We start from the raw sequence: 15,437 nt of genomic DNA, 5'->3' as shown, positions 1-15,437 counted from the left end.
GAAGTGATATTTTATTTCTATTACTGCCTCTGTTCCAATAAAACGCTAATAAAAAACAGTTTTCCTATATTTCATTTTAGGAAGGAATATTCCAATTAAAGGTTTGATACGAAATCGCGTAACAACCTTATTTTATTAAATTAAATAGAAAATCATGTTACCAACCAAATGCTCACTTTGATCAAAAATGTTACTGGCATTTGTGCTTTTTTTTTAGGTCATAAAACATTAAGAAGCAATTACTTCACAGAAAGTAGTTTATTTGCATAGATTAATGTTGATTGTTCTTTAAACTGTACATTGGTTTGCTAAAAACTAATGTTTGCTGTCGCTCAGGTATTGAAAGTGGTTTGCATTATTCTAGTCAACAGAAACAGAACCGAACCCATTTAGCCATATATAGTGAAACGGTAATAAATTGCAAGCCCTCAGCAATATAGAACATGCTATACCAAGTCTTATAATTTCTACGAAGCTTTGTAATTAGCTCATTTAGGGCTAAAATCTTTACTGCAAAAAGCCGAGAGGAATGTCACCAAATATACCATTGTTAAAGGAGCATTTCCTCTTGCCTATAGTGTTTGTTTTTTATTTTAAGAAATGCAGGAGTTCCTTGCCTTTATGGCAATGCAATTATCTAAGCTGTCAACCAATCAGCGACGGTCCTCCTTCCCAGGGCACGCAATATGGCCGCCAATTTCAAGAGGAAGTTCAATTGCTTCTTATATAGTTGCTATAGCAACACAAGGATGCCCAATGCATTAAAAGAGCACAAAGAATGTGAAGAGGGGGGAGAGTGATGGGGGCATACAGTAAGTAGTATCTACATACTACAAAACTCATTAAAAGAAACAGGACTTTGAATTAAATTCTGCTTTAAGCACTAGGTCTGGCGCTGGAATTGTTGGTGCATTCATCGGTTATCGGGATTGACCAGCAGTTTTCAAAAAATTACAACTGCTTTAACAGGCTACAAAGAAAGCATTCATGTCAATATTTCTTCAAAACCGAAAACTATTTAACAAATGAGGCATCTGACCTGAATGAAAAAGCAAACAAAGGCAACTTTTTTATTTCCACCTTTACTTTGAGTGACAGCCCAATTAACTCTTTGAAATAGTGACTTCAACTCAACGTGATTCATCTGCCATTGTGGGTTTCCTAATTAAACTTTAAAATAGTCTCTGAAAAATGTAGAAAAAAATATCTACGCCGAGAACAAATTTTATTGGAAGGACACCCATACATTTGTTAGAACTGTAAATCAACATACAAGAGAACAGCTATGTAAACTGTAACTTCACTCAAGCACGAAACCTTCCATGGGCAGAGATCAATATTTCTCAAGGACAGAAGAGTAAATTCCACAGTCTAGCAGGTTTATGGCATGAAACAGAACTGAGTGGGAAGCACATTTTAAGAACAAAAGAAATGTCTGACAACAGAATAACAATTGTTGTGTAATTCCATAAGAAATCCCAACACCTATAAAACCAAATCTGTAATGGCCACAAAGCAAAGTCCAAATATTATATTCATAACCAAGTCAAGCCTGCTCAATCACGGGAAAGTTACCTGAATAAAGACTGATAAAGGGCAATACCTGTAAATGTATGTATGTCTTTATTTATACAGCGCCAGTAATGTACATAGCGCTTCACAGCAGTAATACACAACAACCATAAATAAATATAAATAACACAAAAGGGAGAAGTCCTTCAGATATAAAAGTAACATTTAGGAAAAGTAGTCCCTGCTCCGAAGAGCTTACAATCGAATTGATTGGTAGAAAGAACGTACAGGAGGAGGGCGTTCTGGTAAGTGCGTCTGCAGGGGGCCAAACTTTATGTATGAGGTGTTAAATATCAGCCATGGAGCTACTCATATGCTTCCTTAAGCAGGTGTGTTTTGAGGTGGGTCTTAAAGGTGGATAGAGAGGGTGCCAACATTGGGAGGTTGAAAGGGAACAACTCGCATTTGCAACTGATCATGGTTTATTATACATTACTTTAACTACAAAATCACCTCCAGTAGATTATATCACAAAATGTACCAAATTCCAATATCCATAGTTTGCGATACTATTCGGAAACGTAAGGCGCAAAGATATAGGTTTACAGATTCTAAAGAAGTAACCACTATACGTCACTGTTCTTTTTGTTCTACCCGACATTTAATAGGACAAACCCCCGGCTTAGATTGATGCACAGGGCATAAGCCATTTACTTGCTGGTTGTGCAACTGTTTTTGTAAAGGTACATTTCCTATATTTTATGAAAAAATAAATACACTGTCAGATGGAAATACTAGGAGCTGGGGGGGGGGGGGAGGGGGGAGGGAGGGGGAGAGGGGAATGGTAGGTAGGTGGCAATTTGGTTTTTAGCCCTGCGTATTGAAAATGCTTTCCTCTATTCTACATAATATAACAAACTCATCTAGTTGACGACATATCCGTCTGCTACATTGTGTGAAAATGTAGCACACAAGCATGTTCTCTCAGTACACAAGGTACCGAGTTAGAACAGTTACTGTGCGAGAGCCAATGTACTATTGTGTACAAAGAAAATCATGTGCAAGAAGTGAAATGTAACCAGTAGTGTCACGACAACAGACACGATATTCTGGAGTCAATGTTTTACCAGGAAATTATACATTGGAGTTACCTCTCGTTTTTCAAGACATACTATCATGCACTTTCGATGACAATGATGCAGTTATCCTTTTATAAAAGTCATGGAACAGAGCATCAATGGCTGGAATTCACAATCTCTAAACGTGATACTTTATCACATTCCAGGATGACACTTTATTACAATGCTTCTTCCCTACCTCAATAATGTGAGCATCTTGGAAGCCATGAACAACAAACCAGAGATGTAGCAGACATTCTTGCACTTGTGTGCCAGCGGGTGGAAAAAATGCACTGGCCCGCCACCTTTTAACATGCGGCTCATATTGGAAGCCATTCATTCTTCATCTTGTTTCTACAAGTCAGTGTCAGTGGTGGCACAAACTCAATTTTGTTGCATTTTATAGTTCACATTTAAAAATAAATGCTGGCCCGCCACCTTAACAAGCGGCTAAAGTTGGAAGCAATGTCTGCCTTACCACAACTTCTAAAATGAAATGAAGGATTGCGAGGCAACTACCCCCAAAAATGTTTTAAAGCAGTGTCAAGCTGGGCACATGGGCGACGGGATCAGAGGTGGCTGCTTATTCTCAGCGCTCTGCTACCCACCGACACAAAGTTTAATTAAAAAAAACGCAAAACGCGATCGAAACTCTGCCCAAAAGGGACACAGATTAGCAGGGGAACATATCGGAATGACAACCAGGCTACAAAAAAACAAAGCAATAGGTGGATTTGAGGAACTATTTTGTGAACATCAGTATGGCCCGAGAAGGAGAAATGGAGCCCTCAGACACCGACTCCGCGCCCGAGATGGCGGGAAGCTCGGAGGAGCAGACTTAAAAAAAAAAAAGATCTTACCCAGCTCTTAACCGACCTCAAAGATTTCTTTTGAGGAGAGGTTGGAAGTCTGCGCAAAGACATTATACATATAGGAACGGGCACAAATGCACTGGAGGAAAAGATGGAGACCAGCACCAGGTGTCAGAGAGAGACTAAAACTAGAGGCACTAGAAAAGAGCGTGGCGGAATAAGAAAAACAAGAAGAAAGCGAAAATAGAGACCGCCGAAATATAAGAATTCGGGGGATCCCGGAGGAAACACAAGGTGCAGAGGAGTTTCTAAACCGGTAGATGAGCTCTCTATTACCAGGGAACCAGAAGCGGAGCTGGGAATGGACAGGTGCCACCGGGCACTCAGACCCAGACCCCTACCTAATAAACCACCACGGGATGTGATCCTCCGCCTCCAACACTTCAAAACGAAAGAGGAGCTATGTAGGATTACAAGAACTGCTCCCTTCGTGACCTTTGAGGGAATTAAAATGACAGTGTTCCAGGACATCTCCCCATTACACTTAACAGACGGAGAGCGCTTCAACCAGTCACCAAAATATTGCAGGGCAAGGGCATTAATTACCGATGGGCCTTCCCATTCGGTCTGCCTGGGCTGAAGAATGGCCACTCCCACATGATTAAACATCTCAGAGGGTGCTGGTTTCCTCAAGAAGCTAGGAGTGCAAGAAAAATTCACTTACCAGGAGGTTCCGGAGGAGTGTCCGTCCATGAAGGTGGAGTGGCAGACTGTGAGCAAACCCGCCGCCAAGCGGAAGGAGAAGGCAGGGGAGAGCGGCTTACAAACCAATTAAGCCTTAAAGGGGCAATCCCCTAGTGGCTACTGTATAAATGTCAGTGTTTATTGAAAGGGCAATACCCTGGATGAAGTACCTGTGGAGGCATCTCAATTTGTCCTGGTTCGGTTCCGGCAAGAGAGGCTGCAGAGGGTCCATGGTCCAGGAACTGAGGCATTGCGAAGGTCAGTGTGGGGCAAGATGGCGGCTCAGGACAAATTGAGCGAAGAAAGACAAAGGGCGCGCTCCAAAAAATGGCGGAGGACAATTGGCGCAAAGCTGCGGAGTGCAGGAGAAGCCCGCCCATAGACACGCCCACTTATGTACGCCCACTGACGCCTACCGTGATGGCTAACGGGTCCTCGGAGATGATCCGACGCAGCAATATGACGTGCACTGAACGTCCCCCTGGTTGCCGGTAGAGGCGGCAGCAGACTAATAACAGGGGGATCACCGGCGGGGGTGCACGAATTCCTCCGCCGGAGGTTAACACCGCAGTAAGGGGGGGGGGGGTAGGGGGGAGAGAAAGGTGGGGGAGAGAAAGGTGTGGGGGGGGAAGGGTCGACAGAAGATGTTAAGCACACAGGATCTGGAGCTGAAGTTCTACCGAGGAGAAAGAGCCGGGGAAGGGTTAACGGAAGGCGGAGATAAACCTAGAGAGGGAGGGGAAAGGGTGTCAAAGGCAACTGGGTACAAGGAAGGTTTAGACACTAGGGAGAGTTGAGCTAGGGCCCAAGTCGACGAAGAGAGCATAAGCCCACAAGTAATTACAGGAAGGGAGGTGTGATAGGATCCGCGGCTAGTGGGCAGTGGAGGGATAGATGACCAGAAAATTGTGACGTGTTATCTCTTGAGATCGGGACTGAGGATTAATCCGTGATAGGAAGGGTGCTGCATAGTCCAGGGTAGAAAGGATTTATAAGTTTAAGTTTATATCTATAGACATAAGTGCAAGGAGTAAGTTCGTTTCGTTCGCTATAGAGGATAAAGTTAATTTAGGCAGTTGGCGTTATACAAATTAGAAAATGCTGAGCGATGAGGTGGAGGGCTCCTATCTCGCCCGTAGGCATGTGCCAGAAGGGTAGGACAACGGGCTTAACCAGTCAACCTGCTCAAGTCCCGGGGGATCAAGGGCTACATGATGGCCCGTGTCCTTGGACCAGAGGGAGGGAAGGTCTGAGGAGCGTACGTTACCCCAGGAGCACTGCATCCTGGGTCACTAATGACCATGCAGGTTCCAATTTTGTATGTTAGATCTGTCTGTTCCCCCGGTGTTCCCTTCCCCATTCCATGTTCCCCACGGGGAGGCAGAAGAGTTGATTCAGCAGTGCAGAGACAACCCGGATGGTTCTGGAGACTCGGCTGGCTGTGGAGGCCAGACAGAACAGGGGTGAGCAGCATCTACAGCAGTTCAATGCACCTACATATATGGCTGTAACATTCATATCTCAGAACGTCAAATGGTTTATTAGTCCCCAGAAGCGATGGATAGCCTTCTCAGACTTTAAAAGACGAAGAGCAGATATCCTTTTCCTTCAAGAAACGCACTTCAGTGTGCGGATCCGCCCTAGATAGATACCTTGATAAGAATTATAGGCAGTTCTATTTAGCTTCAGCAAAAGAAAAGAAAAAAAGTGTCGCCATTTTGCTTAACAATAAACTCCCCTTCCAGGTTGAGAAAATAAAACGAAATGTTGAGGGCAGATCTCATATTAGTAAGCCTAATCCACAATTGTAGGGTAACCCTGGCTAATGTGTATGCACCGTGCGAAAATGAGACCCAGTTTTTTTTTTTACATCATTTTTTCTCAAGCTTGATAAATGGGCAGAAGGCAACATAACATTAGCAGGTGACTTTAACAAAAGAATAGACCCACTGTTAGACAGGACTGCGCAGCAGAAAAGGCGCAGAGGTGCAGGCGCATCGGCTCTGTTGGAAGGGATTAGGAACAGGAACCTAGTGGACATCTCGAGGGAGCAGCATCCCGGCGAGAGGCGCTATACATTCTATTCACATCCACATGACCGTTACAGCAGGATTGATTACTTCTTTGTATCTAGCAGAATGGTCCCACAGATCTCAAATTCCAAAATACATAATATTTCATGGTCGGATCATGCACCCATAGAGATAAGGTGCACGCAAATTAGACTTGACAGCCCAGGAGCAAATTGGAAACTTAACGAATCGCTGCTTAAGATCCCAGAATTAGCACAGTCTATTAAAGACGTATTATCGCAATTCATTCAAATTAACAGAGGCAGTGTGGAATCTCACTCAATGTTGTGGGAGGCTCATAAGGCTACAATGAGAGGGCTATTGATTAGTATAGCAGCAAGTAGGAAGAAACAAAGAGACACCAAACTAACCCAGTTGAAAGCGAGGTTACATGAACTCTCTATTCTACATAGCAGGTAGAGAGAAAGTACTAAAGGACTTAAAAGATGTAAGGATTGAACTTAACTTGCTCCTCACCTCCCAGGCTGAACAGGCACCGAGTTGGTCAAAGAGGAAATTTTTAAAAAAAGCCAACAAGCCAGATACAATGCTAGCCAACAGAATCCGGAATAGACAGCCAAATTACAACATACACACAATTCGGACACAAAAAAAGAGAAATAACCTCCAATCCAAAACATATACTGGCAGAGTTTAAGACTTATTACGAAAAGCTGTATAATGGGGAGAAGGTAAACCACAGCGTAAGGACGAGTAATGCGTTCCAGAGATTTCTGGCGGACTCAGCTCTACCGAGGTTGAGTGGAGTGGAGCGCAAGGCACTTCAAGTTGATTTTAGTTTAGAGGAGCTAAAAGAGGTAGTTAAAAATCTAAAGCCCTGTAAAGCACCGGGACTGGACGGGTTCTCCAATATATATTACAAAAAATGTATTGGGATTTTAGCCCCGCATATGCTGAGGATGTTCAATGCAGTCCTAGCTGGGGAGCCCTTTCCGGAACAGATGCTCCAGGCGTCAATCTCCCTGATCCATAAAAAAAGATAAGGATACCTCACAGGGCCAAAGTTACAGGCCGATATCTTTAATAAATTTGGACATTAAAATGAACTCCAAATTACTGGCCAACAGATTGAGCGCTATTCTGCCGAGGCTGATTCACCCCGACCAGGTTGGTTACATTAGAGATCGACAAGCGGACGACAATACTAGAAAGATTATAGATATAATTGATTATATTAATACCAACAAGGTCCCAGGAATCGTGTTACGTTAAAACGCAGAAAAGACCTTTGACAGAATAGACTTACCTGGAGGCCACGCTTTGGGCGTTTGGATTCGGTGGCAAAATCTTATGGGCAATAAAAGCACTCTACACTACACCGGCGGCGAGGGTCCTGCACCAGGGCTTTCCCTCGGAATTGTTTAAAATGAAAAGTGGTACAAGACAGGGCTGCCCGCTTACGCCCCTGTTCGCCTTATGCATGGAACCACAGACGGCTCAGATACGCCGTAATCAGGACATAGCAGGTATCCAAATTCGATCGCAAACACACAGGGTGGCGCTGTACGCAGATTATATCATTTTGACATTAGCAAGGCCACTCACCTCGCTACACAACCTTTTTGATCTGCTAGGAAAATTTAACAGGATGTCAGGTTTCAAAATTCATCAGTCAAAATCTGAGGCCCTCAGTCTGACCATTTCAAAAGAAATGGAAAAACTAAGAGATTAACTTCAAATTCAATTGGCAGCCGAAAAATATAAAATATTTAGGTATAAACCGCACAAAAAATGTGAAATTTCTATGTCAGGCAAACTATCCTATACTCTTGCAGTCCCCTTAAGAGATGAATTAAAGGAATGGTCTTCATATGGAATCTCTTGGATCAGTAGAATCTTTAGTGTGAAGATCCTTCTATCCCGTTTACTGTATTTGTTTCAGGCTCTTCCGATACCCGTGGTACGGTCAGACATACTAGGCATGCAAGAGCTAATTTATTTGGATAAACAAGAAACCACGGATCAAAGCAAAAATTTTGCAAAGACCCAGGGAGACTGGTGGATTGGCAGTACTTTGCTTGTTATCTTATTATAAAGCGGCACAATTACGCCAAATTATACAATGGCATGTAGATTCGGACATGAGAAGATGAGAAGATGGGTGGCATTGGAGAAAGATGTGCGTCCCATTGGAGCTCGATAACCTAATTTGATACCCTGAATCTAGATTTAGAGAGATAGACAAACCGCTGTCCTCAATGCTCAATTCACTAGCAGTCCCTTTGTTTTTCCCCTCCCTTGTATGTTAAATGTTGTGTGTCCATGAAGTTCAAGGCAGTGGGTCAGTGACACGGATGTTTAGGTAAAAATATGTATGTAAATATATGATGTGGCTTCAGGTCTTGTAAACCAAAATCCAAAAAAAACTTGGAAGTTGAAGAGAAAAAAAAAGCAGTGTCAAAATACACCAGCGTTGAATATAAATAATTAACCATTACTTAATTGCTTCTTACTTAATCGGAAAAGGGAGACCAAAAAGCGCACCAGCAAAAACGGAGCAGGAAGGACCCAAAACAAAAAAATGATTAAAAGGGCATAACTAATATGTTTTATTTTTATTTTAACATTCCACTAACAAACCCACCTCGTCTGGTCACGGCCATTCATTCTTCAGCATCTTGTAAAAATGTCAGTGATGGCACAAAGTCCATTTTGTTGCATTTCATAGCTCACATTTAAAAATAAAAGCTGAATGCCACTTCCTTGATGAATATACAGTAGATCTGCCTCGGGTCAAGTTTACGGAGAGGCATGAATGCACCTTCAAAACTACCAAGTATGAGCTGCCAGTATGTTTACCACTGTTACGATCATTTTAGATATGATTTTAAACTGCAGGGTCTACATGTCCCATTCACAAATTATGACATTTGCAGTCAAGTCTGCCTCCATACTGATGGATAACAGACTCCAATGCATCTGTGTACTTACAATTTAGAAACTGAGGGCTAATATCACGTCTAGTTCTCTCAGGGATATCTCTAAAGCTTTCACCAGCTACCTTCAGAAACTTCTACAGTTAAACATCTCACTGAAGACCTTGCTTTGTCTTTCACTCTAACTTTTATTAGCTTTGATTTAAAACCAGAGACAGAACATGAAACAGACAGAGCTCAGTGCTACATCCAAAGACACTAATACACGGTACAGTGCAGATAGATCTATCTATCTACATACAGTGTTCGACAAATCACCAAAATATATATATATATATATTTAGGCACTGTACCGTGTATTAGTGTCTTTGGATGCAGCACTGAGCGCTGTCTGTTTCATGTTCTGTCTGGTTTTAAATATATATTGCCATGCTCAGTAGCACTCCTCTGACACTTATACACATATATATGTTGTGGTTATTTTGGGGTTCAATATGAACTTATAGGGGTCCTGCATGTTTTTTTATTTTTTATTATTAGCTTTGCACTGTGAATCTTTACGCAAGCAGTGAACCATAAACAAATAATGATGTTACTTTTACAATAAGAATGTATTTATAATTAGATCAGTGTTTGAGGAAAAAACATTTCTAGGAATAGGGCGTTAGTGCTGCCCTTAGGCTGAGTCCAGGGACTTCAGCCGTGCGGAGGCTGAGGGAAAGCGTGTGCTTTCCCTGGCCTTAGTTCGCACGCCGTCCGGGGGCGGGCCAGTGACGTCACAGAGCTGCTTCGCCCTCATTGGGCACTGTGCTCCTGTGAGCGCTTAAACTAAAAAAAATTGTCTGTTTCGCTTCCACACGCCTGCGGAGACGTGCGCGAGCCCCTGCTAAAGCCGTCTCATTGCGGCTGCAGGGGCTCACTGCCAAGCGTGGGTCAGCGCCTAAGCGCTGACCATGCCCGCGGCCTTACATTAACTACACCAGGTTTTATGGTAACAAGAAATGGTAAAAATCTATTATATGGTAAAAATCTATATATATTTATACATAAAGCCCCAAAGCGTTTGGCTTGAATGTCGGCTCCCAACCATAATAAATAAGGCCATAAGTGTATGACAAAATGGAAGGTAGTAATTTTCTGACTTCTCTTGTTCCTGTTAAATTGATCCAACAGCATGTAAAGTTTAAAGATTGAACTGGATCGATTCAGAGTAAAAACTAATTAATTTACCTCCTATAGAGATAGACCTTTAATACTTAATACAATATTGCTGAAAGCCTAACATTTTTTTAATGTTTCCAACCATGGAGGTCTAATATATGCCATCATACGAAACGGTGTCACAGCCATATGAAAAAGGTCAGTATTCCACATCTCATGACTGCTACAGTAGCAGCATTTGTCCATTTGGGGCTGTCTGAATGTAAACTTGAAAAGAGGGCCCCACCGTATTCGACAAGGGATCTACCTGAGGACAAAAAAACATAAATTTTCTATAGCAATGCAGTTGATTGCAAGCAAGTCTCGACTGGGCTGCCACTGAGAATCACAAAGGGGTGCCTCATGGACACCAGAAGGAAAGATTGGGGCCGCCAACCTACAGTATGTGCAATCAAAAAGCAACAACCAAAATACCACCAAAAAAAATGCAAAGCATTCTGGGGCCAGCTTCAGGAAGCCATGAGACAGACGGGAGTTCCAGTGTGGCCCTACTTCTCGCATGTCTGCCCACAATTGTTATTTAATTGCACAAACTTTCTTGGAGTCATATTCACCCACACACAAACTACAGAGCTTTTCTGGTCACTCCGTGGCAGAGCTACAAAACACAGCAAGACGGTAAATCTTTAGAAAAGGACTAATACAGACTGCAATCTTGGATGTGAGAACTTGCAGCCAAGTGATCCTATTTTGTTTGTACAAGTAGTTAAAACACATTTAGAAAAAAGGAAGATCAATTGGCTGTACAGTAGATCATAGGAAAATAAAATAATGTAGATACGGGTGTGACGTTGTTTATATAAATATTCACCAGTGAGTATACACAGCATTGCAGTGACATACCAGCTTAGCTTTTTAGATACTCGGCAATAACTCATTATCTATGACGCTTCAATTTATAAATGCTACAGTAGATAGATCATCCTTAAGGACTTCCTGAATACTACAATGGACTTGTATTGTTGATACAGGGTTTATTATATAGCCAGGAAGATGGTGCTTATGATATTGAGACCTCAATTTTTTTGACCGCAAGGCTTTGCATGTTCCTCTCTTCCTCTTGGTGAATATGGGAACAAGGAGATTTGTTTTTAAGCGGGTATATGCTTTTATCAAATATTTTGGAATAAAGGAAAATGTTAGTTACCGTAGAGAGACTTCTCATCCTTGCCTGTATTAGGCTGCGTCAATTTGTCTGAACAAAAGGCCACACTTCTGAGGCAGTCCATAGAGCACGCGATGGCGCCGGCGATTTTTTAGCAGACAAAAAAAAATGTTATTTGCTGCCCGCCGGGTCAAGTGGGCAGTTCAGTAAATGAGGGAGGACCAGCCTTGTGACGCCAACGCCCACCTCCCCGTCACGCGCGTCATAGAAATCCCAAAGGCCACGGATCACTAAAGGTGCGCGACATTATGCACTCCATCGCGCACCTACTATATCCAAGCCCTTATATTTTGTTGTATTTCTAGAAGCTACAGTGCAACTATGATTTCTTTTGGCTTTCCTTTTTCCTACTTCAGAAGTATGAAACGTAGCTAGAAACGCCTTTATTTGTGTTTAGGCATTTTTGCAGGACGTTTATAAACCATAGCACCCTGCTCTAAATTTAAAATATGTAGAGCTAAATGCATTTTCCCAGCAAACATTCACAAACGGAGTAGCTTGACTACCATATACTAGCAACCCAAAACAGGCTTTTAAACACACTTTTGTGAACATCAAACAAAATTCTGCATACTTTCTGTTCTTCACTTTGTGCAGTGGCTGGAGAAACCTTGGATTATTTTACTTTTTGGGGGTTAATGATTTTTGACATAAAAATAAAAAGGTGTTGGCATTTGCTTTAGTGTGAATTCTGCACTTTAACCATTTCATAATTGCAGATGTTTAAAAACACTGGAAAGGTTCAATGAAAGTCCTTCCAGAAAGGACCCATTACAAGAAACGATGATATCCTATCTCTGCACTGACCCAACACAACTTAAGAAATGCACACACAGCATTTAAAAGGAAATGAACCACTGTGCTTTTAACACTTCCATTCAGCCTGAGATAATACTTTTATTTCCTGCACAATGAGCACTGCCTTTGCTTGTAAAACCAGTCAGGCTACTGGCAGCAATATTTGATACTCAGAAGTGGTATGTCATGCTCAGAGAAGCTTTTTCCTCTTTTTGAAATTACTCTTAATGCATGTCACTCCCAACCCCTTAAAAGTTCTTCTTTGTTTAAAGTAGTTTGGGCTCAACCCTGTAATATATTGTAAACCCTTACAAATTGTTACTAAAAAATCAATTTAACTTATTTAGTATATATAACACTACTATTACTGTGGTATGGTTCACCTTTTTGTTTTTTTAATTCAGCATTAAAGTTTAACATCTAATAATGTCTCTGAACTAAACAAAATTTGCCACATACAAAATGGCTAGGTCTTGAAATACAAAATGTATATCACTACCTTCTTAAGTAAACAACCCCTAAAAGACCTTTTTTGGAATCCTCAAGTTTTCCACAAACAAGTTGAGAACAAATGTCTTCAAGAAACAATACCATGTAAAGGACAATCCCAACCCAAAACTCACTCTCCATCTCCCCTCCAAATATTATGTTGAAAGTGTCCTTACCCAGATAAAGAACCTAAAGAGACAGGAAGCCACAGATGAGAAATTAGTGCGCTACAATACAATATATGTATTCTGGAGTCTCCATCTGCTGTATCTGAACGTTTTTTTTTTTCATGTTTAAGTGTAGGTTGCATAAGGGGCACATTATAGAACAGACCAGAATATAATAACTGGATCAGAACTGCAAGGTTATTAAATTATTAGGACATAGGGTGCTGCCTTTTTTGCAGTGATTTAGTCTGTGGCAAACTGCACATGCAGCAGCAGATTGTCCATCACTATTATTTGTGGCCTGCATGTTTAAGTCCTTATGACACTGAAAGCACGAAAGGAGGACATTCGCAAAGCAGATTTTGCTTCGAAGGGGACAAAATAAAATGCTCCTGTATCCACATCTACCTTATAATCAATAGATAACTTCAGGATATGATTAATTTTTTTCCCCGATGGGAACTAGCAAGAGGAATAGCATGCACCCGTTTGTAAACCTTATAAGTTATTGAATATGTAGCACTGTACCTAAAGATGCATTTGATCCATTATTTGACCCTTACGGCCTGGGGTGATTTTGAGGGATTGGGTTAATATACAGTATGTAGCAGTGTTTAAGCTGTGTATTTCTCTATCCACACTTTATATTTTTATGTCATTTTGTAAGCAATTACAAATGTTAATTTGTGTGCCAGTCTATCGTCAATCTTTTTTTCTTGTCTGTGCAATTTTTTAAAGACACTCATGATGAGCACCAAGGTTGCAATCCTCTGCTCAAATGAACAACCACTGGGCTTGCCATTTCCAATATCCACAAGACGCATCAATAGACAAGTGCTATAGAGCAACTGGTGAAATAACATCTGCAGCTAAAGGGGCCAGAAGGCCCAGCCGTCCCTGTGCCAATAAAGGGTTCAAGAAAGCCATCACCCCAATTCCAAAAGCACATTAGCAAGTACTATGCGGGTAAAAGGCTAGACATTTTTTAAATAAGTGCAATTCACAGCACAGTGTTACCATTTCAAATGCCTGCAATTGCTGAAGATTGTTACAAACTAAACGGAATAAAATTGCATTAACCAATATATATTTTAACCATTAGATGTAAATAACGCAAAAAACTTTTCTAAGAACATACACAATAAAATGCCTCCCTATTTATCGCTTACAATAATAAACACATGCTACTTTAAACCAAAGTTAGTCTGTTTCATGAGACGTACTTCCTTCATTCCAGTCAAATGTCGAGCAGTAATTTAACTGCGTATGAGGGGTTGAGGGTAATGATAGTCAATGATTGTCACGTTTTACGTCTTATCCATTTTGAACATAATAATAATAGTAATAGTAGTAATAATAATAGCATGTTCTTGTATAGCGCTGCTAGTTTTACGTAGCGCTTTACAGACATTTTGCAGGCACGGATCCCTGCCCCGTGGAGCTTGCAATCTGTGTTTTTGGTGCCTGAGGCACAGGGAGATAAAGTGACTTGCTCAAGGTCACAAGGAGACGACACTGGAAATTGAACCAGACTCCCCTGCTTCAAACTCAGTGCCAGTCAGTGTCTTTACTTGCGGAGCCACTCCTTCTCCATTGATACTCTTCTGCAGAAAAACCTGGATGAAGTGCAGAACGGGAAAACCTACTCAGACACTCCTCAGTTTAATTTGTTTTGCAAATGCTAGCCTGAGTAAGACAACCGATTCTGCATTGTGAACCTGTTTGAGGTTACAGGCATACCCCGCATTAACATACGCAATGGGACCGGAGCATGTATGTAAAGCGAAAATGTACTTAAAGTGAAGCACTCCCTTTTTTCCACTTATTGATGCATGTACTGTATTGCAATCGTCATATACGTGCATAACTGATGTAAATAAAGCATTTGTAACAAGCTCTATAGTCTCCCAGCTTGAACACAGCTTTGGTACAGGTAGGAAGCCGGTATTGCTGTTCAGGATGTGCCGACAGGAGCATGCGTGAGCTGCCGTTTGCCTATTGGGCGATATGTCCTTACTCACGAGTGTACTTAAAGTGAGTGTACTTAAACCGGGGTATGCCTGTATATGACTATCAGTTCTGTAAACTTCTAAGAACAGAAAAAAGGGAGAAACAATTCTCCGACTCATTCTAATGAGGCAGGCTACAAAAGCATGTCAATGGTCACTCATTGAAGAAAAAGATTGGTGCAAATAGCGCTAAAAGCTAAACAATATAATAGTGTGTTGTGAAAGCTAATAATCTAACACTCAAATATACCCAGTAATTACTGGGCAAGGCTGCCAGGAATAATTGACCCAAAACGAAGTCAAACAAAACCACAACAAAAAAACAATACAAACCGGCGCCTACAAATGTGTCCAAAATCAGTCTGATAATGGTCACTCATTGCTACTGTACTTCAGTTGTAATAGCCTGCTGCTTTTCTGTATGACAATAGAC

At 41.4% G+C, this 15,437-nt stretch overlaps 1 protein-coding gene across 11 annotated transcripts in view; it reads right to left on the bottom strand.

Moving 5' to 3' along the window:
• The window catches only part of ELAVL2 (ELAV like RNA binding protein 2), a 144,468-nt gene that overhangs the window by 82,250 nt on the left and 46,781 nt on the right, over window positions 1–15,437 (bottom strand). The window lies entirely within an intron of this gene.

This window comes from Ascaphus truei, chromosome 1 (assembly GCF_040206685.1).
Source record: "Ascaphus truei isolate aAscTru1 chromosome 1, aAscTru1.hap1, whole genome shotgun sequence".
NCBI classification, from domain to species: domain Eukaryota; kingdom Metazoa; phylum Chordata; class Amphibia; order Anura; family Ascaphidae; genus Ascaphus; species Ascaphus truei.
This window is presented reverse-complemented; position numbering and strand designations above follow the sequence as displayed.